The following is a 26622-nucleotide window of genomic DNA, read 5'->3' as shown; positions in this document are numbered from 1 at the left end:
TCTGCAAAAGGAAAGAGGCAGTAGTAAGAGCTTTAGTTTGTCGTTCTGCTCCTCAGGCAATGAGAGGAAATGTTCTCGGCTGACAGTTTTACAAAGGAAGCTCAGGTAGCTGGAGCCTACACGTTTGCTTAGAAGTACGTTTGCTTAGAATAATGTACAGGAAGTAATATTGAATACACCTGCCTTCCCTCTCAAAAGTTCTATCCCACTCTTCCATTATTATTTATGGTTGATAACACTCTTCCCCCAAAGAGCTAAGAGCAATGCACATCACAATAATCCTGTAAAGTAGGTTATGTCGCAAGAGTATGCAGCCCAAGGTTACTGGGTAGACTCTGTGGCTGGGAAGCAATTTAAATCTGTTGTTACCTCAGTTTGAGGTCATGGGTTCAATACTGTATAAACACCATACTGGCTTTCATATATCTCTATGAAAGAGGCTAGCCAGTCCTATTACAGTTCAAGAAGTCGCTGCTTCTCCTCCCCCCCCCCCGCCCCCAATCTCTGGCAGAGGGGAAAGGCCTATAATTTCTTGACACAAAAAACAGAGCTCCTGCCAATGGCAAGTCCATTCAATTTGATGTAAATCTACTTATATGCAAAGGATATGCTATTCCAGTGTTGCAAGAGAGTTGGCAATCCTTTTTGGATGAACCCACACATTGTTCTCTGTACTCCACCCTCCCCAAAACTTCCGTCTAAGGCCCTTGCCCCTCTTTTTCTTTGGAAATCTGTTGCATGCAGACACAAAATAACAAACAGAACAGGCCTGCAAATGATTTCCGATTGGCCAAACTCAGCTGGGACCATTTACTCGCTTAATGGTGTGATAAGGGTCACATCAAATAAAGCAACAGCACACTTTCTACCAGGCCTTGGACAGGAACACTTCCTTCTTTCAACTACTACCTCCTCCCTTTTCTGTGCAATCTGCCAGGGCTGGAAAATTGCAGCTTGTCCTGAAGGCAGTTCTCTAAAATGTAAACAAAGCCAGCCAACCTTAATTCCTCAAATGCAGGTGTTTTTCCAACAAAAATTGTACACATGGGTTGGCAAGTACTCTAGCCAATGCTTACATTTAAGATGATCCAAAGGGGTGGAGGGACTGAAGTGCAGAGAGACAAAGAGAGAAACCTACAGAGAGCTGTGGTTTGCAAAGTTTCTCTTTTCATGAACGTCTTCCACATAGGTTGCTGAGCTAAGTAGCCTCTGTGCACCTGCCACATAATTTTGGTGCATGGCAGGGTTTCAGGCTTATGTTGTAGGGTGCTGATTTGGTTCATAGAGGGCACTGGCCTGGTCTGCTAGACCTGGCTGTCATCTTGCACAGAGTGTGTCCCAGAACCCCAACCCTCTGCTGCATCTGGTGGGCCAGCTGCCCTTCAGGACAAGTTGCATCCATTGCCGTCTCTCCCCCTCTTTTTTTTTTTTTTACTTCCCAAGGAATTCAAGTTCCTAAAACAGTTTTAAAACTTAGACACAGATGGCTAGTGGCTTGTTTTCCAGTCAGCGCTCTTGTGCCTTTAACATTTAATATGGAGCAGACTTCCTGGCATTGATAGTAGATTAAGTGTTGGGGGAAGCTTCTCCGTACTGTGTCCCCAGTATGTCAGGAAGCTCCTTGAGGCTGCAATTCTGAGTGCACTTGCTAGGGGTGATCATGTCCTATTGTGCTGGCTACTCAGTAGTGAGACTTACAACTGAGTAAAGACATGTAAAGGAATGTGCTCTAAAGATCAAGGTCACACCAGAAACAATAGTTTAGCAACCCTGGGAGAGCTAAACTGTGGTCATCCAAGGTGTTTTGGGGCTACAGTACGTTTCCGAGCACAATTCAAAGTGTTGGTGCTGACCTTTAAAGCGCCTCGGTCCAGTATACCCGACTGAGTATCTCCACCCCCATCCTTCTCCCCGGACACTGAGGTCCAAGCTCCAAGGGCCTTCTGGTGGTTCCCTCACTGTGAGAAGGCAAGTTACAGGGAACCAGGCAGAGGGCCTACTCGGTAGTGGCACCTGCCCTGTGGAATGCCCTACCACCAGATGTCAAAGATAAGAACTACCAGACTTTTAGAAGACATCTGAAGGCAGCTCTGTTTAGGGAAGCTTTTAATGTTTAACAGACCACTGTATTTTAATATTTTGTTGGAAGCTACCCAGAGTGGCTGGGTAAACCCAGCCAGATGGGCGGGGTATAAATTATTAATTATTATTATTATTATCCTCCTTGACCATTGGTCATGTTGACTGGGATGGTGATCATGGGAGGTCAAGAGTAGGGAATGCTATGTCAGTACATTGTCACAATGTGTAATGTGGTGCTGCCAACCTACTCAGGACATTATGCCAGCACAGTATGGCATTGCCCTTCCGTTTATGAAAAGGCACTACAAAACGTCTCATTCTTGGACAGCTGCAGACTCAATGCTACACCAGCTGTGGGGAACCTTTGGCCCTCCAGACGTTGCCAAACTACATTTCCAATCATCCCAGGCTATTGGCTGTGCTTGCTAGGGCTGATGGGAGTTGTAGTTGGAGGGAGTCGTAGTTCAGCAACATCTGGAGGGCCAAAGATTCCCTGCTCCTGCGTTCCACTTTTCACACATCTGCTCAGAAATGCACATTTCCAAAAGTAATGGATTAGCCCTACCTGTGGATGAATTCTGGAGAAAGGCGATGTTTATGTTGCATAATATGTCAGCGCCAGGAAGAAGCGTTTGCAGTTTGGATCACCAAGCTGAGGGCAGGAGGGTTCTATTAGTAGTAGTACTAGTATACCTCCCTTTACCTGCAGGTCTCGGGACGGTTACAACATTAAATCACAATATATAAACACAAAATACATAATAAAAAAGAACAAAAACAACTCAATAACCCTGCTCCCCAACACACTGGATGTCCATCAGGCAAAGGCCTGGTTGAAGAAGAACGTTTTTGCCTGGCACCTCAAGGTGCATAATGAAGGAAAGTATACAGTGGTACCTCGGGTTAAGAACTTAATTCGTTCTGGAGGTCCGTTCTTAACCTGAAACTGTTCTTAACCTGAGGTACCACTTTAGCTAATGGGGCCTCCTGCTGCTGCTGTGTCGCCGCTGCACAATTTCTGTTCTCATCTTGAAGCAAAGTTCTTAACCTGAGGTAATATTTTGGGGTTAGCGGAGTCTGTAACCTGAACCTGAAGTGTATGTAACCTGAAGCGTATGTAACCCGAGGTACCACTGTATAAGGAAAGAAGCTAACTTCTGAGGAGGGCCATGTCCACTGACCTGGCAGAGGTACCCTTCCTAATCCACATGCGTGGACCATGGCAGTGGTGAAAAGTGCCCTTCTTTTGAACTTTCATTACCCCAGTATTCTGGTATTGCACTCGGGATCCGGGACATGGCTGAGCTCTGGAGGTCTGGCCCCCCAACGTCGGCCGCAGACCTCACAGCAACGTCCCCCGACCCTCTCGATTCTATCCATCCATCGCGTAGGGAACCCACCCGCATTCTTTCTTTAACCCGCGCTCTTTTCTCTCTTTCTCTCTGGCACGAGGCTTTTTTATTTTACTTTTTTCCAGGGGGCTGGAATCTCGCTCAGGCGGGGAATTTCCTTCCTCCCATATAGAGTTTATGGCCTTGTTTTTCTCCCCCAGTCCCTCGGCCTCGGTGTCCTGCAGCGCGGCGGCCTCCTGCCTGCAGCCTGCCTGGCTCTCGGCGGCCAGCTGGCTGGCCCGGCCGCTGCGCGAAATCACGCACAAACTGGCCGCGGAGCGGTCGATGTGGCAAACTCCGTCCGGAGGGAAACTGAGCGGGAAAAGGAGTCCCTGTTGCAGCTGCCGACTGCCAGGTGTTTGCAAAAGTCGCCCAGGCGGTCGCACTGCGCATGTGCACTGGGCCGATGCCCTCGCAGAGGCGGGAACGTCTCATTCAGACGACGCAGCGGACGGAGAAAAGGGCGAGGGAGTAACGCGTGAAGACGGTTCTCCCCTTCATTAGGGTCTGGACGTGCCTTCGCGGATTTTGGCTTTCATACAGCGTACAGGTTGCCCGTTCCCTAAAGCCCTGGGACGGTCCTGAATTGGATTTGATATCGTGGGGAAAGAGTGTGGGTATGTTTAGTTGTGGAATCACAGAATTGTGGCGCTGGAAGGGATCCCCGAGGGTCATGTAGTCCACCCCCCTGCAATGCAGGAATCTCAACTAAAGCAGCCATGACGGGGGCCATCCAACCTCTGCTTAAAAACTTCCAAGGTAGGAGAGTCCACCACCACATAGGAATATTTGTAAATATATTTGAGCCACCAAAAATTAATGGGCTTCGCTATTCAAATGGCGTGTGTACAACACATCTTCTGATTGATTATGTAGGGCGGGGCTTACCTGCTCCCCCACCCAATGTTTTATTGAAGTTGGCACCCCAGGTCCACCACCTTGTGAGGGAGTCCTTTACGCTGTCAAACGGCTCTTGCTGTCAGAAAGTGCTTCCTGATGTTTAGTTGGACTCTCCTTTCTTGCAGCTTGAGCCATTGGTGTGAGTCCTATCCTCCGGAGCAGGAGAAAACAAGCTTGCTCCATCCTCCATGTGGCAACCCTTCAGATATTTGAAGATGGCTATCACATGTCCTCTCCATCTCCTCCTAGCCAAGCTAAATATCTCTGCACACATTCCGGCTTGTCAATATCCTTCTTAAACTCTGGTGCCGAGAGCTGGACCCACTATTCCAGATGTGGTCTGACTAAGGCAGAATAGAGCAGGATATGACTTCCCTTGATCAGGACACTATATTTCAAATTGCATTACCTGGAGTTCTTTTGATATTTGAAGATGGCTATTGCTATCATATCCCCTCTAAAGTCTCCTCTTTTCCAGGCAAAGCATTGCCTGGAACTCCCTCAGTCATTGTTTTCTCATAAGGCTTGAGGGCTATACAGCTGCAAATAAAACATTTTAAGTGTGTTGTAAAGTGCAATATATGCATGTGGCAGTAGATGGCAATGGAGAGCTATGGCAAATTCAATGTATTTTTTTCAAAACTTTTTTTAAAAGCATTTTCACAGCGTTTTTTTATATGCATGTAGATTCCACCTTGGTTTCCAGACCCTTGGTTATCTTGATTATCCTCCTCTGCACACATTACAGCTTGTCAATATCCTTCTTAAATTGTGGTTCCCAGAACTGGACACAGGATTCCAGGCGCGGTCTGACTAAGGCAGAACATTAAGATTAATTGAAGATTAAGGAGAGACTTGATTGCCAGTTTGAATTATCTGAAAGTTTGTGAGGCAGAAGATGGAACAGACTAAATAAGTGGAAATAGCAGGAAAATGGGTTTTGGTTCAATAGCAGGAGGATCTAGATACTACATGTAGCAGGGCTGTTCCACAGTGAAGCAGAATGTCTTGGGATGGGAGGTGGTAGAGAGCTGGAGGTGTATAAGCATTATGTTCTTTGTGGCTTTATTCTGTATTTTATGCTGTGAACTGTCCTGAGATCTTCAGGTGAAGGTTGCTATATAAATTTAATCAGTGATCATCATCACCATCATCTTGGCCCAGTAGCAAAATAGCAACCAGTGCAGGTCTCTGAGCAAAGATGTTGTGTGCTGACAGGGTAGTCCCAGAACTTGTACTTTATGCCAGGCCTGAGCCTTGGAAGTTATGAAGTAATAGAAAGGTATGGCTCTCAGCACAGCCTGAGATTCTTTGCCTACCCAGTGATTGGTATTCAGAATCAGCACCCACATAAGCTTGGATTGAGAGAAAGACTTTCCAAGTCAGAGGCTAGGACTTGCAAACAGACTTTAGCCCCAGAACGTCTCATTTTATGAATTAAGTACTGGAAATGCCTTGCTTAATAAGGTCAGGCATGTGATCAACAGAGAAGGGCCCAGAAGGAGCTGGTGTTAATGTATAAACCAGGATTTCTCAGGCAGTAACAGAAACAGGCCAGAGCTTGTGGGGGAGCCAGCTTGCATTCCTAGGCAGCAGAAGAAAAATTAGATCAACAGAGATCTGGGCTTGTGGGCCTCGGCCCACCCGCCTTTGCTCTCTTCCCTTTTCATTGCCTCTTGGTTGGCCAGTTTTAATTATTGCACTCTCCATATTTTAGGCTTTGAGTCCTCTCTGATTGATTAGTTCTACCCTTGAAAACCAAACATGCTAAACAGCAAGGATTTTATAGGAACTGTGTCAGGTTGGTGGCTTGAAGAAAACCACTTTTTCTCAAGACTGAAGCCTGTCCCTGCAAAATCAATAATGGACCCCAAGGGAGAGAGGAGAGCAACGGAGGGTGGGTGGGTCTAGGGCAAATGAGCCCAAATCTCTGCTGATCTAATTTCTGATTTGCTTTGCTGGGATGTGGCATATGTGTGTGGAAAGCTTTAGATGAATACATCACCGCTAAACTATTCTCTGTACATAGTTTGCAGGAATCTGCGTATGCCATGAATGTTGAAAATGCTAAAATACACCATCTGACTTGGAATCAACAAACCTGAGCAGGACAAACAGGAAAGTACATAAATGAAATTTGGATTGGAGAGGTAAGAGCGTTTTCACACCTGACACTGGATATGCCTTCGAGCTCATTTGCTCTTTGTAGATTTGTGTATGGATGGAAAGTGGGAGCAATTTGCTTCTAAGTAGGTTGTGCAATGCATATGAAATTCAAATCATCCTTACAAAAGCTTGGACTTCGGGTTGTAGTCCAAGTTGTGAGATGGGAACGTATCCTAATCTGGAAGCAAGGGAAATCCTGGATGTACTTCTGGGCAGTGCTTTTCCCTTGAAAAATAGGAGCCAGTACCCACCATGAAGTTGTTACAGTAAGTGCCACACTTTTTAACAACAACAAAAAGAGGTGCTGATACTGCGTACTCTTGAGTGCCCCCTGGAAAAAAGCACAGCTTCAAGGTACAGTAATGAGCAAATTTTAGTGATTTTAAAAAGGATGATGCAGAGCCTACAAAAATTCTTAATAGCAGTTCGAAAGCACATCAAAGTGCAAGTAGATAAATAGGTACCGCTCTGGCGGGAAGGTAAACGGCATTTCCGTGTGCTGCTCTGGTTTGCCAGAAGCAGCCTAGTCATGCTGGCCACATGACCTGGAAGCTGTCTGCAGGCAAACGCCAGCCAGCTCCCTTGGCCAGAAAAGTGAGATGAGCGCCGCAATCCCAGAGTCGTCCGCGACTGGACTTAACAGTCAGGGGTCCCTTTACCTTACATATGCAATAGAGAGCTGTGATCAGTTCTGGCTCCCTGAAAAGTAGTCCTGTTTGCAAACTTTTGTTTATCGCTTCCACACAAACAGGATATGACAAATCTGGTCTCACAGATTACGCAGACTAATAAACTGTGTCAGTACCTGCCTGGCAGAGGTGGCAAAAATTAATTTTCCACACATGTTAAAGGAAAAACTTCTGTTCCTGTTCTCTGAATTTTAAAAATATGGACTTTCCCCAGCCAGTATTGTGCAGTAACAGAAAAGTTATTTCTTCTTGTACCTAAAGTGGTAGTTTATAACTACAAATTTCTTCTTGGCGTAGTTTCTCAGCTAAGCTTAACTGTGTACAATATTGTTCTTTCATGTCATGGTGGTGTTAGAGATTCTTGAGTGCAGGAATGTACTCAAAATTAATGTCTTCTAGTGGGTTTCAGGGTGCTGGAATGTAATGAAGGATGAACTGCTGTGTTTTGGGGAGACTTGGGCCATAGTAACAACTTCCAGAATGTTTTAACTTCCAGTCTGTTGCTGCAAAACAAGTCTTGTGGGCACCTTAAAGAGTAACAGATTTATTGTATCATAAGCTTGTTTTTTATTATAAATATACAAAACGTCCATAAAAATATCACAAATGCACCATGTATAAACATTACCGATAAGGGTCTTGGGTTGCATAAGCTTTCACGGACTAAATAGCATGGTCACTCGTCCATGAAAGCTTATGCTACAGTAAATCTGGTGCCACAAGAGTCTTCGTGGTTTTGGAATACGGGTTGTAGAATGGAGCTATTTCAGGTTTCAGAAAGAATCTGTTTTTAGCCTTGTTGGGCTGAGCACTTGAATGTGGCATTCTAAAGAATGGATACCAGTTAACTAGAATAGTGCAAAAACACCACCACAATTTCTGCCACTCACTGATCATCCTCAGAGCACATGGCCTAATATCTAACCAACATTTAGCAATGTTGCCCCCATTGGTTTCAATGGGAGAGATACAAATAAGCATGCACTTAATTCTTCTATTTAAATAAATGTGACTTGGAAGTTCTAAACTGTGGCTGCGCTTCAAGCTTACGTACTTCAGCCATATCTGACAGTGCTTTGGTTCTGGATGGGGCCGTGCAACCTAAAAGCATGCACCTCTTTCGACTTCTGCTCTAATCCTATGCCCACGTACCAGGGAGTAAGCCCAATTGAACTCAAAGGGACAAATTACTGAGCAGATGTGTCTAGAATTGTACTGTAATTGAGCAGGATCCACATAGGCACAGCATCTCAAGTATTTGCCTTCATCCTAGCTGAAGGACATAGAGCTATATGGGTGAAACCAGCACAAGGGAACACTCTGTGGGAGAACTCTTAGACCCGCCTCTTGAAATTCCTCCGTCAAAGGATTCACATCAGTTGTCTGTGAGACTGTTTCACCTGCGTTATCTCTGCATGAGTTTTATCTGTGCCTAAATGACTCTAAGCATGATGGTTCCCACAACAAAACTTTCCAGGCGGTTTCTTTACATGCTGATGCATGTGGGATGCTTTTTCTTTCTACTCTTCTGAGAGAAGAGAGGCAAGATCTGTCTGTCTCCTATCTGTTCCTTCATCACCACACAGAGACACTAATAATCATGGGGCAGGAATGCATTGTGCAGACAGAGGAGGCCAGCATACACAACTGTGGTCTGCATAACAAGATTTAGTGTACTAATATGTTTTTTGAATTGTACATAAACGAAATGACCTGTCCCTGAAGACTCAGAGAAGATCCGCAACAGGATCTGGAATACTTTGAAATCGTACATTGTTTAATTCAGGGGTTGGAGGCTAGTGAGGCTTTCCCCCCCTCCCTCCCCCAAGGGGGAACTGGCAAAGCTGGCTGAAGTGGGACATGGTTTAAAGGAAACTGCTGGGCTGGATCAGTCTCATTATCCATCTCGCCCAAATCCTGTCTCTAGGGCCTTGTACTTATGAACTGTAGCAGTTAGTGTTAAGGAAACACAACATCTGTGCTATTTGAAGTTGGGGAAGGCTGACCATGTAAATGCTCAAGCCTGCTTAATACAGTGATGTAATAACATATCTTGTTTCACAGCAGCTAACCACTAGCATGCAATAAAATCAACAGGTCACCTAGATACTTACTTGGGAGTAACCCCCATTGAACTAAAAAATAATTCTGTCTGCAAGTCTGTTTAGAAATGGAAACATACAATGGCTGCTGAACCTTTCACTATACACTATACACCTTTGTTGCCTATAGGTAAAGGGACCCCTGACCATTAGGTCCAGTCGTGACCGACTCTGGGGTTGCGGCACTCATCTCGCTTTATTGGCCGAGGGAGCCGGTGTACAGCTTCTGGGTCATGTGGCCAGCATGACTAAGCTGCTTCTGGCAAACCAGAGCAGTGCACAGAAACACCGTTTAGCTTCCCGCCGGAGCGGTACCTATTTATCTACTTGCACTTTGATGTGCTACCGAACTGCTAGGTTGGCAGGAGCAGGGACCATGCAACAGGAGCTCACTCCGTCGCAGAGATTTGAACCACCAACCTGAAATTAAAAAAGATCTAGAAATATGGTCAAATTTGAAATTGTCAATGTTAGGCCGAATTGCTGTGATTAAAATGAATGTATTGCCTAGAATGTTATTTTTGTTCCAGACCTTGCAGATTCTGGATAAGATGGAATGTTTTAAGAGGTGGCAGAAAGATATTTCGAAATTTGTCTGGCAGGGCAAAAAGCCCAGAATCAAATTTAAAATATTGACAGATGCTAAAGAAAGAGGGGGTTTTGCCCTGCCGGACTTGAAATTGTACTATGAGGCAGCAGCATTTTGCTGGCTGAAAGAATGGATGCTCCTCGAAAATACAGACATCTTAGATCTGGAAGGTTTTAATAATGCTTTTGGTTGGCATGCATATCTATGGTACGATAAAGTCAACAGTGCCTTTAAGAATCACATTGTTAGAAAAGCATTGTTCAATGTTTGGATAAGATACAAAGATCTGTTGGAAAACAAAACCCCTAGATGGGTCTCACCAGTGGAGGCCAAGGCAGTGAAGAAACTCAATATGGAGATCGGATGGCCGAAGTATTGGGAAATCTTGGAACAAGATGGAGATAAGTTCAAATTGCAAAGTTATGAGAAATTGAAACATAAGGTACAAAATTGGTTTCAATATCATCAAATAATGGAATTTTTCAAACAGGACAGGAAAATTGGCTTCCAGATGGAAAAATCAAAATTAGAAACTGAATTGTTAGAACCCAGTACTAAGAATTTATCTAGAATGTATAACTTGTTGCTGAAATGGAATACACAGGATGAAACAGTCAAATCAGCTATGATTAAGTGGGCACAGGATGTCGGTCACAACATCATGTCAGATGACTGGGAATGGTTATGGAACACCGGTATCAAATTTACGGCATGTAATGCCTTAAAGGAAAATATTATGAAAATGGTATACAGGTGGTACATGACCCCAGTCAAGCTGGCAAAAATTTATCATCTGCCCGACAACAAATGTTGGAAATGTAAAGAGACTGAAGGTACCTTCTACCACCTTTGGTGGACATGCCCGAAGATTAAGGCTTTCTGGGAAATGATCTATAATGAAATGAAAAAGGTACTTAAATGTACTTTTCCCAAAAAACCAGAGGCCTTTCTCTTGGGCATTGTCGGCCAATTGGTGTCAAAGAGGGATAGAATTTTCTTTATGTACGCTACAACAGCAGCAAGAATACTTATCGCAAAGTATTGGAAGACACAAGATCTACCCACTCTGGAAGAATGGCAGATGAAAGTGATGGACTATATGACATTGGCCGAGATGACAGGCAGAATCCGTGACCAAGGAAAAGAGACGGCGGAAGAAGAATGGAGAAAATTCAAAAATTATCTTAAGGACTATTATAAACTTAATGAATGTTAGAGTGTTGTGGTTTTCAGAAACAAAGGGATACAGTGATATAAGGTCAGAATACAGAGATGACTAAGATGACAGAGGTTGGAAAGTAACAATTGGGAGTTGCTATAAAATTATGGACATTGGGATGCAGAAAGGGGGGGTATGGGGAAGTCCTAGAAAAGAGGGTTATGAAAATATGTTATGAAACTATACATGTATGTTTGTCTTTTTAAGTGTTTGTTTGTTTTCTAAAATTTTGTAAAACCAATAAAAATTTTATATAAAAAAAAGAGATTTGAACCACCAACCTTCTGATCTGCAAGTCCTAGGCTCTGTGGTTTCACCCACAGCGCCACCCGCGTCCCTTGTTGCCTATAAGACTGTTAAATTGTTGCCTATGGGCAGCACCAGATTTAGTGTGGTGCTGGTAGCTCTCCCGCACAGTGGGCCAAGCTGAGAAGGTGCAAAATTGAGAAGATCCATTTGGGGGCACCAAATTTTGGACAGGGCGCCATATTACAGAAGATCAACAAGGTCCGCTCTGCTATGGGGGTACATGAAGTTATCTGTGTGAGTGAGGATATAGGTCAAGAGAAGAAAGTGAGGAATAAACAAACATGGAGGAAATGGGAAGTTCCTATATCCTTGCCATCTTCAACATATTGTGCATATTATTATTATTATTATTATTATTATTTAAATGACCACGACAAACATGCACATCAGCATGGGGAAGTTTGTGATGCTGTCATGTCATTTGGCTATGCTACATAGGTTATGCTACGTTTGGACTAACCAGCACACAGGTCTGTTATATGGGGAGAGATTCTCCAAGTTCCACTTATCTATCTTTAGTTGGTCCTGACCTTGGCTGTGTGTTTTGCTCAGAGAAGAAGACAGGAGACTTTCACACCGGAACAGGCTACCCACAGCCTAAACAACACACAGGAGCCAAGACAGCAAGAGGGTGAAGTGCTGGGAAGTGTTTACATCTCCCTGCTCCAGAGAGTATGACCTCACTAACTATTCTAAATACAGGAGATAAGGCACTGCTGCTGTTGCTTACCCTTCTCTCAGATAAAATAAGCTGGTGCATGAGGCACCAGAGCATTTCTTGAAGGGTACAGGAATACTAGACCAAAATGCTGCTTTAAATAATTGTTCATAATGGAAACGACAAACAGGTTGGCTATCAAGAGTTTCCCCCACCCACTCGTCGACATTTTCCTCAAGTGCTGTCAGCTTCCATGAGCTTTTCAATGCTGCCACAAGTGCCCAAATAATAATAAAAAAAGCTTCCATATAAGAACATCCCTCCGGGCTGCTTGCCAAAGGCGACCAATGACAGGGCCTGCAAGGAAGGATGACCCAACAAACCACTAATATGACTGACTGCCAGCATGTGGATTTGATGACCAGCACCGCTGTGACGGAAACCCATCCCCCAGGCAGGCTGCCAAGTTGAAGAACAGGCTCAGCTGCTTAGAAAAGGGCTCATTTATTTTGTTCACAAATGTGCTCTTAAACTATGGGTTTTTATGAAGTGAATGTAAGCTGCCTTGAGAATTTCCTGCTGAAAGGTAGGATACACAACTGAAATTAAGTAAAGATAAACATCTTGCCCACTGTGTCTCTGGCGTCACATCTGCACCAAATTTAAAACACATGGCTTCCCCCCAAGAATCCTGGAAACTAGCTTGCCCCTTACCAAGCTACAATTCCCAGCACCCTTAACAAACTACAGCTCCCATTACTACCAAGACTAATGATAGCGGATAATAGTTATGTATTTTGCTCCTACAACTGTATTGTGTGGAAAGCCGTTATTACTCCTGTTTTACAAGTAGGAAATAAATACTGAAGTATAACAATGGGATGAAGGCTACTCCAGTGGGCTCTTTTTTCCTTCCCAGAGCAGATGTAAATCCTATAAGCTATCTTTATTCATCTCCTAAAAGAGATTGATCAGAAGGGAGTTTCAGTCTCGAGGACCAGTTACCACTTAAGTTTTTTGCAGACCACTGCCGGTGGAAAACAGAGTTCGTGCTGTTTATGTTTATCATGCCAGAAAGCATAAAATCAGTGTTACGTACAATTGCTTCCCAATGGACAGGGATGCTTCCAGATGAGAGACTCACATCACAAATGGTTCATTCAGTTCTGATTTCGCTGTATGTGCAGTTGGCATATTAGCTTTCAACACATTTCTGTGTTTCAGTCTTGGATATTCATTGTTATTCCACTGACTGCTGTCCACACCAGTGGGAGGAGCCTGACGGAATGTGTACAGAGGTGTGGGGGGGGGCTGTTCCTACTCCTCACTCACTCCTCTTCTGTCCTTCACTGCCTTTTTCTGGACCATGCATGTATGCAGATATTTCTGTACTAGTGCATACACTTACTTACTTACTTACTTACTTACTTACTTATTTATTTATTATAAAGGAAGTGCACAAAAGTGCAAGAGCAAATGTTACCAAATGTACTTATGTTTCCCATGCTTTCAGGGAGGCAATATCCATATTAGTTTTTTTCTTTTTTAAAAAAAATATTTAATACTGCAGTTTTGCACAAAGGTGATATTTTCCCAAGGCTTGCCCAAAAATAATAAAGAGGCCTTGCACAACATCTTGGTACTGTATTTTCAATTTAATGAAAATTAAGTCCCACTGTACGTACTGCAGTCCTACTCCCTGAAGTAATCCCCCATGCATACCTTACCAAGGACTTGTGAGAGCAGCTCTTTCTGACCAGGTTGCTAAAGTTCAAACATGCCTCTAGAACACAGCAGTTGGTGAAAATAAGCATATTCATATATTTTGGACTCCAGGAAACAAATGGCTAGGTGTACTCCTAGGTGAGCCCTTGGAAGCAGGGGTGTGGCCTTAGAGCCAACCACCAAAATGTCACAATACATGTGACAACACCCCCCCCCACGTGCTAATGAGCTTCCACGCTAGCAGTGACTGCAAATGTATAACAAGCTTGTTTTTACTCATCAGATTTTCCATGGTAAAAGGAAATTCCAGATTAAATATATAAAAAGTAGGGGCCAGCATTTGATCATTCATTACAGTGTTGTTTGGATGATGAAAAAAATCGTACATGCATGAGCAGCACTGATTTCACAATAAACATCCATTTGGAAGCACCTTAGATATGGGAGTTTCTCTTTTGAAATCCCAGAATAACATTACTTTCCATCTTCCACAGCTTTATCTCAAACAGTTGAGAAAGTCACTTTTGCTGTTTACAGAGAGAAGACTAGAGTTTGTTATTTAAGAGTTGAGAAGAGCTTTCTCAGTGGTGCCCTCTCCTCAGTTTATGGAATCTCTACCAAGAGAGGCTTGCTTGGTATCTATACTGTTGTTATTAATCACTTTAAAAACAAAAAACAAACTCGAGACTACTTTTTTATATAAAAAAAGCATTTAGTAATGGCCTTTTTTGTGCCAGGCAAAGATGTCAGGAGAAATTCAACATCGCCCTGTTACAAACGTCCCATCAGTGCAAACATTTCTGCTTGCCCAACAGAACAATCTCAGCTTTTCTACCCCCTCACAATGTTCTGGGGTTTCTTCCCAACTCCCTGCAAAAAGGGGAGCAGTAGAGTGGAAGTCCTAGTGCAGGCTTCTGCAGTTAGTTGAATCTGGCCCTTCTGTTATTCCAAGCAGTGCCATAACTACAGGGGAGGTTGCTGAGTTTTTGCCCTGGGCAAAGCCTCCAGAGGGTCACCACTGAGGCTCCCAGCCTCTTTGTATGTGTATACAAATGTGTGTGGGGTGTGTGTCCCAAACTGGGTCTTAGACCCGGTTAAAATAAAGCCTAGTTTCACCCCTGCTTCCAGGTCTTTTTAACATTATTTTATCACTCATTCTTAATTAACAATATGTCAGACTGATACGGATCTTTTGCCTGCTTTTTTTGCGGTTGTGTTGCTCTCAGCTCTACTTTTTTTACCTCTTATTAGCTGTCCATCTGACTAGGTAATTTTGAGCGTAGCTGTAGGGTTTTTAAAAATCTATGCTGTTTCTAAATTGAATTATGATATGTTCACTGTGTTTTTGCCTTTTATAATCTGCTTGGAAATTTTATTGCTCAGAGGACCTATGATTAATAGGATGTAAATAATAAATACAAATACAAATGAATAATACAAATACAAATAAACAGTGACATCATCAGCTGAGCTGGCCATATAATATGCCCTTGCGCCACCACATTATGGATGTTGGCTGAAGTGAGGCCAGTGCAGAGGTTGCCTGGTGTCCTCTTGGCTCTGCTGATAACAGGCAGAAAGGTGGAGAGCACAAAGCACCAGTTGCCTGAAGCTGGACAGCACTTGCTATTCTTGGCAGCACTGGCTGGAAAATTGGAAGCTTCAAAAGAATTTTGTTTTCATTTGTTTGGGAGGCAGCCAAGCATCTGGGAGGCAGCTGAGGAGGAAGAGTGTAAGTGGAGGGAAACCTGCGCAGTTTACTATTTATCTATCAGATATGAATCTCATACTGGCTTTCTCCAGGTGTTGCAATCTATCTCTTTCTATCTCTTGGCCTGGAGCTTCAACGTGTGCTTGTGCTGTCTCTTGTACCTCAAAACATCTCCCTTTCTCTCTTTTCCTTTTTTGGGGCATTTAGTGATCTGTACACTGCATCAGTTCCCACCTGTACATACCTGTGGATGCAGCAACCCTCCCAACCATTCTAATTATTATTTACAGTATTTACAATATTACATAGAGGATAAGTCTGTCAATGGCTACTAGCCTCCACATTGTGCCTCCACAGCAGGAGGCATCAATGCTTCTGAATACCAGATTCTGGGAACCACGGGAGGGAAATTGCTCTTGTGTTCTGGTACTGCTTGCTGGTTTCCCACAAGCATCTGATTGGCCACTGTGAGAACAAGCAGTCCATAAAGGGCTGCTGCTGCTGCTGCTGCTGCTGCCCAGGACTGCCTGCTGGGAGCCTGAAGGGCTCTGCCCTGCCTCTCTCCACCTGGCTTGGGCTGGGGCCTGGCAGGCTCCATAAAGGGCGGTGGCGGCGGCTGCTTGACAGAAAGGGCTCCTTTTTAAAATTGCTTTTATTTTTTATCTATGTCATTTTAAATTGTAATTGATATTAAAGTTGTATTTTTAGCTTTAGATTTTATGATTTCTGTGGAAATTGTTTTCTGTTTGGTTGTGTGCCTTTTGATGTGTTTTAGTTTTTTTTAATGATTTTTGTTATATTAGTAATTATGTAAATCTTGTCATGTTATAAGCCGCCTTGGGCATTGTTTTAACTATGGAAAGGCGGTATACAAATAAAATGGTGATGATGATGATGATGATGATGATGATGATGATGATGATGGACTGGACAGGTCACTGGCCTCATCCAGCACGCCATTCTTATATTCTTAATAATCATTATCCAATGAACTCTGGGCAGTATATAATATATGCCCCCTTTATACCTCAATGCAACCCTATTAACCTTTGTGGTAGGTTAAGTTGAGAAATTGTCTGGCCAAAAGTCACCCAGTGAGTTTCATGACTGTGCAGAGAACTGAACCTAGGTTTCCAGAGCCCAACAGTCTAGCCACTATACTACTACCCTCGGTCGAACAAGATTATCCCTATCATATATGCAGGTGGTAATTTATAGAACGGAAATAAGAAAGCCAGCTTTTGAAAAGAAAGCATCATTCTTCTTCCCTCATTTCTACTGCCACTGCTCACTGGTGTAAAAAAAAAAAAAAAGCTGTACTCCCAGCCCACTGCAATAATACCTACTTTACTTTATTCATACCTGATAGCTCTTTTTTATGTCAGCTGTTCTTGTGTTGGGAATGTCACATGATTCATGTGGTCTCGCCAAGACTTCTAGCATAGGGTTAGCATAGGGCATAGCTATAAATAAAGGAAACCCACTCGTGCCACAATAAATCTGCCAGTGTTTATGGTATCACAAAATTCTCTGTTGGTTTTGCTGCTTGCCAGGTTTCTAATGCTGAGTTTTTGTAAACTTGGCAATTCTGGCAGAGTCATTTTGAAATCTCACTTTAATCAGTGAAGAATTTTGTACATTAACATTTCACCCATAAACTTGGACTGTGCCTGTTTCTTTATCCTGCTCACTGTGTAGCCATTTCTAATTTGTAGCTGAATTTAAACACCATTCTGAAGCACACCTTCAAATTATACTGATTGTGTTCAAGCCTGATTAAGTTCATTGTGGCCATAATTAGGATTTGTGAAGAGTTGTGCAACAAAATAAAAATTGCACATATATAAGGCTAAGATTCTATGCAGAGTTAGCTCGGAGCAAGTCCTACTCAGTTTAGATACTCTTACTTCTGAGTAAGCCTGCATACAATTGGGCTCCATATTGTGCAATTTACAGACTGTGAAAGAATGCATAATTTCTATCCAGTATTACAGATATCCCATGAATATGTTTATTACCAGATTTTATGAGAATAGTTTGCTCTCCTGCACCAGTTAACTGCTTTCTTAACATAGGCCTGATTCGCACATAACACTAAGCCGTAGTTTGTTTAACAAACCATGAATTAACCATGAACTGTCCCACAATCAAATAAATCATAGTTTGTTTCTCTAAGGCTTTATTTGTTTTCTAGCTCCTCTTGCCTCATGCTTTTGTACCTTGATGAATGACGGGGGTGGGACAGCCAAACAAATCAGGGGTAATGAAGGTTGCCAGGTGTGCACATGTTGGCAAGCCATAGCTAAACAAAGCAAGGTTCATAAGCCAACAATACATCATGCCTTCAGGCCAAAGTTCGTTGGCAATGCACATACTATAGCCACTGGGCAGGGTTTTGGACAAACAAACAAACTGTGGTTAAATTAACCACAGCCCGGAGCTATATAGACTAGACTAGAGAGTCTTTAACTTTTTCTGCTGATGCAACTAGCCCGTTTTAAAACATGCTAGTAGCTGGAGCATCTTTTGAACAGAGGCAGTTTTAATTTCTTGAGGCAACTTTTCACTGCTTGAAAAGTTCCCAGTAAGCAACGTTTGTTTGCTTATATTCAGGACAGACAAAAGGAAGCACTTATTCACACAATGATTGTGGTTTTCACTGCCAGAAGATGTAGTGATGTCCAATAACATAGATGGCTTTAGAAGGGGAGTAGACAGACTCATGCTGTATATCAGTGGCCACTAGTCTTGATGATGGTAATATGCTACCTCCTGTTTCAGAGTCAATACCAGTGTCCGTTACTGAGGATAGGGGTGCAGCAACAACAGCAACAAAACATTTGAGCAATCTGATCATACTTTTTAAAAAATAAAACAGATGTAAAATGGGTATCTGTAATGCAACTATGTGGATTGGTTTTCTCGTGGATTAAACATTACTCATGTCAGAATGAATTGCAGTTGAGGAAGGCACTTAAGTATGCATAGTTGCCAGGTCTTCCTTTGGCAAAATTCTTGACTGCATCAGGTCTTTAAATTCCTACCATAGGTTTGATTTCAAACGAAGCACAATTTGCAACAACAACTGCTTCTTCCAACGTCAGTGAGAACTATGGAGGTTATGTCAACTGAAAGCCCCTGGCTTTCTCTGTGATAGCTCCTACCCTTTGGAATGCTCTGCACACCCCACCCCTGGTTATTTTGGAGGCACCAGCCACAGGGGGCACTTGACATTTGTTAAAAACCCAACCATTTCCCCTGTTAGTTCTAGTTCCAGTCCTCCTATATTTTTGATGACACCTGTGGCATTCCTTTTTAATATAAGATGACTTTAATGTCTTTCTCTATGTTGTACACAGCTTTGGGGGTTTTCTGTGGTAAGCTGTATACAAGTTTTTCTAAATAAATATTCATAAAATTATTCATAAAAATTCATTGGGTCTTGCATTGCAGGAACCATGCGTAAGTTTTGGCTGCATGTGAGATAAAGCTATGTTGCAACCCATCACAAGTCTTTAGGGTAGGTCTTTAGGGTAGGCCAACTGTCATTGTTTTTATGATATGTTTACAAGTGAGACTTGCAATAAAATGCTGCAATGTAATCTCATCTCCAAGCATGAACCTGCCAGCCATGCTCTCCTCCAGCAGGCCATTCCATTCTCTCCCTCCCTGCTCCATTTTCTATTTTTATTTTCCAATTGACATCCGTCAATCAACATTTTTTGGTTACTGAGTATGCTTAGTAACCTGGGAATATTTTTTGTTTTTTGTTTAAATGTGCTTCTACAAACCCCCAAGTACAAGCTGATGCCTTCCTCATTTCTCAATGGCCCTGTTTTCCCTCCATTTCTATCGGTACTCACCACCCAAGTTCACTATTACAAGGAGTTCTCATTATACAGTTTGCAGGCTCAAGTTAGGCATTTAATCTACAAGGCAATATGACCTGCAACTTTGACTATCGATACCAAATGACATGCTTGAATCTGTGGTGTCTGCCATAGTCTTCAGACCCCTTCCGTGTCAAAATCACATGTAGAGTCATCTGGGAATTGCATATGCATCTATTTTATTAAAAACACACAACCCAAAGTCACAACTATCTGCTGCTTCCCAATGCATATGTACTGCATATGTACGCATTACAACAGATGCATGGTTTTTAATGTGTTTCCCCCCCACGTCTCACTGCTGAGGGGTAGTCAATAGAAACAAAAGGTGACACTAAATAATTGCATGGCTTTGTTACCTCCTTATGCATTGGAGAGTACCTTCTCTCTCTTTCATATACCACCCTTCATGAAAGATAGCTGGAAACACTATATAAAAGTGGGTTATACATACTCACATCTGTATATAAAGAGTATATACACACACTCATTCACTCACTATATATATAGAGTATATGTAGAGATCCTACAGAAATATAGACACACACACCGCCCAATAATTCATTAATAAACAAACCAGCATACACTCTATAGCCCTCTTGATTCCCAGCAGCTGGGAAAGACTTCAGTTTTTTAAAGTGCAATACATTAAAGTCAAGTTGCATTCTGGTAGCTGAGCAAAGGAAAGCCACAGGCCCTTGGGGGGAATCGCCAGCCAGTAACCTGTTCTACAAGATGCTGGGAGTGGGGGAAGTGAGCAACCCCGCTGTCCGAGAAAGAGTGGGAGGCAGAGAGAATGCCTTACAGTAAGAGCTGGCTGCACTAGCAGCCATGAACTTTCCCAGAACCTCATGCTAAAGACTGCGCCTCTGTTAGCAGACTGCAAGGTCATAAAGGGCCTTGCAGCCTGTTCCACCCGCCTTGCTCTTGCAAAGGAGGCCCAAGAATGGACAATAGATATAGCAAATACTGGGGTCATGGAGCTATAGCAAAAGGAGGCCCTTCTGGGAGCAATATTGCTTGGGTGTGTGCACCTCCTCCAGCGCCCACTGCCAGCAGTGGAGCATAGGGACAGGTGTGAGACAGGAGCTTAGGATCACAAGTATGGGGGGTGGGGTTGGTATAAAAAAGGCCTGACCAAAAAACAAAACAAAACCCTGAGGGGTAACATCCCAACCAGAGAGGCTGGAAGAGCTGAACACTCCCCAGGTGCCGTGTGTGTCCCATCTCGCCCCCTTCCCCCATGGTGCCTCCACAAGCTTCATTTGGGTGGTCTATGGTGTGCCTGTATTAAATATTCATACTGATTTAACACTGTGTTTTTATTGCTTCTTTTATTTCTTATAATACACGTTTTATTGCAGTACGGTTTGAATTCTAAATACAGTGGTACCTCGGGTTACATACGCTTCTGGTTGCAGACTCCGCTAACCCAGAAATAGTACCTCGGATTAAGAACTTTGCTTCAGGATGAGGGCAGAAATCGTGCTCTGGCGGTGCAGCAGCAGCAGGAGGCCCCATTAGCTAAAGTGGTGCTTCAGGAGTGCTCGGATGGTTTTCCTGCTTGGCAGGGGGTTGGACTCGATGGCCCTTGTGGTCTCTTCCAACTCTATGATTCTATGATTCTAGGTTAAGAACAGTTTCAGGTTAAGAATGGACCTTCAGAACGAATTAAGTACTTAACCCGAGGTCAGTGGCGTAGCGTGGGTTGTCAGCACCCGGGGCAAGGCAAGTAATTTGCGCCCCCTAACCCTAACCCCCAGATGTTGCGCCCGGTGCGGCCGGGCCCCCCTGCACCCCCCACGCTACACCACTGCCCGAGGTACCACCATATCTCCTCTTTTTTTGTAAGCCCTTGAAGAAGGAAGCTTGGGCATATAGCATAGCATGAGGTTTGCACGGGGGTCAAAGCATCCAGAGTTGCAGACAACTCAGTTCGACTCAAGAGTAGACCCATTGGCATTAATGAACCGCAGTTAGTCCTGTCCGTTAACATCAATGGGTCCACTCTGGCGTAGGCCTAGCATAGGCTACAACCTCAACTCATGGAAGGGCTGGCTTGGAGAGCAGTGAAGTTACTGCCAGTGTCATGGCCGGCTCTATCCATCCAAAAGAGTGAGTGTCCTTCCGGTTTTCCGGGGCCCGCTCCCGTGGAGAGGGGCGACGGGCAATCCCACGCGGTTGTGGAGAGCAAAGCGGGTGACCGCGGGCACGTGGCCGAGGGCGGCGGCTGACCCTTCCCCGCCCCGGGCGGCCCGCTTCTCCCGATCGCGGCTGCTGCTGCTTCTTGGGCTTCTGCTGGGCGTGGGCCCCGCGCTCCGCTCCTGCCTTTCTCCTCTGCTGGCTCCCGGCATTGATCGACGCCCCACCCAGGGAGTCTTCAACTCTTGACGCCTGCGGGAGCCACTTCGGATCCGCCGCTCGAGCCAGCTCCACCCCTTTGGGTTGACTCGCCGGCGCTGCGGGTTGGAGAGAGTTAGAGCGGGGAGGAGAAGCCGGGCAGCCCCTCGCTCCTCATCCAGCCACGGGAGAGGGAGACACAGGGAACGGACACCCCGTGGGGGACTGCGAGGATCTGACTCCCAGAATTTAGCCGGATCTTACCCTCCATCGGTACTGGCGGCGAGACTCCGGAGAGGCGCTTCCCCCTCCCCGGCACCCGGCTCGGAGCGCCCCCCTTCGGCGGCAGCGGCGGCAAGGAAAGCGAGGGTCGTCCCGAGCTGGAGAAGCAGGTGAGTTTCGCTGCGTTTTCCCTTCCGCGCCGTCTGTGGTTGGAGATGTGTCGCTAGACTAGAGCGCCCTTGCAACTTTGCAGGCGGGTTCGGGGCTGATCGAGGCCAAGTTTTAGCGAGGACTTTCCTGTGTTGTGACATTAGATTGCGCTTCGCGGAAGATCTTCGCTGCAGCCCCCTAGTCCTCATGGAGGAGAAGCGGAGGCGAGAAAGGCAGTTCCCACAAGCTGCTTGCCAGGAAATGTTTAGTGTGCAGGAATCTTACACACACGCACAGTGTGGACTGCACCTCTTTTGACCCTCTTTCTGCCCTTGGCAGGCATCGCCAGGTCATAGCGGAATCACTCCACACTTTGATGAACTCTTTAATTATCATCTCGATGGCACAGGCAAAGGGGTGGTGATAAGGGATGCCCCTGTTTGGTTTTGGCAAGCTAGTGTATGCAGAAGACTCTGATTCCTTAAGACTCTATGAGACCCGGAAGAGAGTTCAGCTCTTGTAAAATGATTATGAATCTACACAGTTGTGAACTGGAAGAAAGCTTAAGGTCATTCATTGTCCTTGCCTTTACACCCAGACCAAACAATCCCAACATGTAAGGTTTGAAGGACTGGCATTAAAATCAAGGCTCTTGGATTTTGTAGCCCTGAAAGGGGGACAGTAGAAGGCACAACTAGAAAGCCATACTCTCCCTGCGAATTAATGCATTACTTCTGAAAGAGCAGTAGGGATTTTTTGGGATATCCACTGTGGCCGAGAGAAAGAGGACCAGGTCTCCTCCTGTTGGTGGCTCACCACCAGCCATTGGCTATCATCACATGGAAGAAAAGATGGAAAAGGCAAAGTTGAACACTCTCTATTCTCATGCAATCAGTCTCTGACTGCAACTCTAAATGTGCACTAAGTTCTTAGAAGCCTTTTTTTAGGAGAATGACTGTATATTTCTGGAGTCAGCACTTCTCTCTGCAAAGCCACTGGAGCCAGCCTCAGTGGAAGGAGGCCAGACCCCTGCGGGAGAAGACGGGCATATTATTTTGGGAAGGGGGTTTGGAGGGATATAGAATTTGCTTCCTTCCTCTCCTTGTGTTAGCATTATATTTAATTTTCTGTATCATTAGAAACTCGGAAGACCTGGCATTAGAAACTGATGTGGCATTGCTGGGTCAAAATCAATTACAGTTGTTATTATAGTAGCTTTCCTGGGTTATAACTTTCATATGTGATTGGTGCATAGAGCTATTGGGAAAAGACAGATATGTTGAGTCTGAGGGGTGTTTGAGTCGGGACCCACCCTATTCCTGCAAGTTGTTTTAACTTTTTAAAATACTGAATTTTAAATTATTGCAACCCACCCTGGGACCTCCTGGTGAAAGGCTAGTAATAAATGTAATAATAAATATGTAAATAAATAAACAAACCATCTAGTACACCATTCTTCTGAACCAGATCATCTTCATAGAAACTTAGAATTGTAGAAGTGGAAGAGACACCAAGGATCATCTAGTCCAACGCCCTGCAATTCAGGAATTTCATCAAATAGGAAATTCAGAACCAGAACATCCTCATAAGATGGCTTGTCCAAGCCTTTGTAATTGGTACCATTGTCAAAACTGCTCCCAATGGTGCTCCTCTGGGGGCTGCTAGTGGGGGCGCAACACACACCTTTTTTACCTGCTATTTGTGCAAGTCTGGTCTATCAGAAAACATGTATCTCATTTTTTTTAATGGCTGCATGCATAGGTAAACAAATACCTGCATTCATGCACACAGTGGACTTCAGGTTTCTAGAAATTAGGGAATGTGAGGAAGTACTAATTGAAGGGATAGCAGCACACAGTGCAAATATATCCCACCAGGCACTGCCCACTAGTGTGGATGGGGAACACTGATTCAATTGAAAATGTGTGGGCAGATGTGCACAAATGCGCACATGAAGAATCAGATCTGTCTGGCCTATATGCACATTAGCACTCTGGTGTATACACAGCCTGAGAGCTCTTAAGTATTTGAAGAGTGCTACCATGACACACACACACACACTGTCACCCAGGGACGCGAACTTATAAAAAATATTGGGGGGCGGGGGCGGGAAAGCTCATGAATAATAAATAAGCTCATGAATATGCTAATAAAGTGGCGCCGCCTCCTCGTGAGCGAATAGGGGAGAGCGTGCTGCGCCTATTAATCAGCTCTGAAGGAAATTGGGTGGAGCTTTTGCTCGGGAGGGAGGGCAGGAGGTATGCAGCCCGACCCTGTGCATTTTGGGCTGGGGGAGGGGCGGCGGCGGCGCTCTGCTGGAGGGGCGCCGGAGATTATTGGGGGGGCAGAGCCCCCCCAAACGAATTTTTGAGGGGGCTCGGGCCCCCTCAAGCCCCATGGAGTCGGCGCCTATGCTGTCACCCCTCAGTCTTTTCTTCTCGATGCTAAATGTACCTAGTTCCTTCAACTTTTCATTCTAGGACTTATTTTTTCATACCACTGACTCTCTTCACTGCCCTCCTTTGAACCTATTCCAGTTTGCCTATATTCTTCTTAGAAATGGACACATACTCCAGGTGAGGTCTTATTCTTGCAGGTGAGGTCCTACTAATGCAGAATGTAGCAGAAATATTACATCTTGTGACTTGGAGGCTATAGCTCTGTTAATGCAGTCATCTTAGTCTCTATTTGCAACTGCATACATGTTCAGCTCATGGAATCAGCTACAATTCTGAGATCTTTTTCATATATGCTATTGCTGAGCCAAGGATCTCCCATCCAGTACCTCTGGAATTGGGTTTAGGGTTGCTGTCGTTTCTGCCCAAATGCAGAACATCTCATTTGTCTCCGTTGGTCTTTGCTTTGTTAGTTTTGGTTTCCTGTGTGTTTGGATTTTTTATTTTATTTTCTGCGCATTTTAAATTTATACCCTTATGAATTAAACAGCTAAAGGATCTACTCATGTTTAATTTCAGCTAGTATAAAAAGGCTAAGCATGGGTTTAGGCTGCCTGCATCAGGATTTCTTCATGCACTAGCAAACTCCAGTTCAGTCTCCTTATGCCTAATATGGGCAAGTTCATGGGGTCCACAGGGTGCTCCTTTATAACGCAGAGCATTGCATAACAGAAGCTGAGTCGGTACTGCATAGTTTGTTCTGCTCCCAAATTTTGCTGGAGGGCACCTCCTTTTTATCTGTGGAGAGGATGGAGGCGGGAGCATTGCCTTACCAGCTGACTTGTGTTCTCCTTGTCACCCAGTCCATGTACAGTAATAAACTTTTAGAGGCTTCAAGCAGTTTCTCTGGCTTTGCTCCCTTCCCTGGCAGTATCATAGCATCAAGTCTTTTAAAACAGCAGTGTGTAGATTTCAAACTGAGTTGCAGAGAAAATAAATCTCTCTTCCTATTAGTGATGGTGATTTGAAAAGAAGCATCACGGATAGAAATGTAAGCCCTGGCACTATAGGGCTGCTTCGCATGGCATGTTAAACAAAACCTTGGTTTAGCAGGACTATGCAAGCTTGTGGGATTTGGGGGAGGAACTCATAGGTGCTTTGTTGCTCCCTGTGTTGAGCAGGGCTAAAACTTGACGGCTCAGAGGTGGGAAACTTGCAGCCCACCTAGGGGATCTAGCTGGCCCATGAGGCCATTTCCCCCAAACCATGTCCATGTGTCAATCAGATTATGTTGCTGGGTGATGTCAGCTGATTGGTGGGGACATGGCTCAATTCTGCCAGATGCTGCAGCCAGCAGAATTGAACCCTTCACTCACCAATTGCTGGAGAGTGCTCCCTGAGAGGACTGCACTGGCGAAGCAGACTCTTGTTCCATCCATGCTGCTCAGCTTTGTCAGGTGGGTGTCATGATGTCATATGATTGACAGTTGGCCAGCAGGGGTGATGGGAATTAGAGATCAGACCCACCAGGCCAAAAACATTGTGGCTTAGCCATGAGGACCAGGAAAATGCAAAACGGCAGCAAGCTGCTCTGCAGGAGCCCATAGGGTCTTGCTAAGCCAAGGCTTGGCTCACAGTGTCATGTGAACCAGGCCAATCCAGTGGTGGACCTGAGGGTTTCAAATTTTGATGCTGCCTTGTGTGGTGCCAAAATTTGGCACCCTCGACCTCTTGCTTTCCATTCTATATCATAGTTGTAGCGACCCCTGCTGACTCCCCCCCAGGCTCTGCGCCCAGAGTGGCTGAACCGCTCGTGCTCCCCTAAATTTGCCTTTGACCATAACTTTGGAGGGTTCGTTCTCTTATCAGCATAATATCTTCCAAATAGGACATGTTGAATTTGTCAGAATGTTACTTGGAATTATACCAAAGTTCCGTCTTTCTACAGACCTCAGGAATGTCACACAAAGGTCCAAGGAAGGGCAAATCACAGTAGTCTGGAAACTGGAGTTGCTTATGCATGCAACTGTGTCTTATTTTTGGTATAGAAGAGACGTGGCTGTAGTAGATATTTTGGCTTCAG

At 44.5% G+C, this 26622-nt stretch overlaps 2 protein-coding genes across 6 annotated transcripts in view; one reads left to right on the top strand and one right to left on the bottom strand.

Moving 5' to 3' along the window:
* Positions 1–3809, bottom strand: part of SLC38A3 (solute carrier family 38 member 3) — a 178859-nt gene extending 175050 nt beyond the window's left edge. Inside the window, exons 1-2 of one of the 3 annotated variants that reach the window (XM_081185878.1) lie at positions 3483–3809; positions 2648–2734 (exon numbers count right to left, since the gene is read on the bottom strand). The gene's annotated coding sequence lies outside the window, so the exon portion shown is untranslated. Of the gene's footprint in view, positions 1–2647; positions 2735–3263; positions 3457–3482 lie in introns of those variants that run through there. The other 2 variants (XM_081185880.1, XM_081185879.1) reach the window with 2 other exon arrangements.
* Positions 3810–3916: 107 nt separating this feature from the next.
* SEMA3B (semaphorin 3B) overlaps positions 3917–26622 on the top strand; it is a 72572-nt gene continuing 49866 nt past the window's right edge. For 2 of the 3 annotated variants that reach the window (XR_014005749.1, XM_081185868.1), the window contains exon 1: positions 21272–22163. The gene's annotated coding sequence lies outside the window, so the exon portion shown is untranslated. Of the gene's footprint in view, positions 4091–6402; positions 6524–21271; positions 22164–26622 lie in introns of those variants that run through there. The other variant, XM_081185869.1, reaches the window with a different exon arrangement.

The sequence above is a fragment of the Podarcis bocagei genome, assembly GCF_964188305.1.
Source record: "Podarcis bocagei genome assembly, chromosome: 2".
NCBI lineage: Eukaryota > Metazoa > Chordata > Lepidosauria > Squamata > Lacertidae > Podarcis > Podarcis bocagei.
Note: the sequence above shows the minus strand (reverse complement) of the source record. Positions and strands in the feature narration are given on the sequence as shown.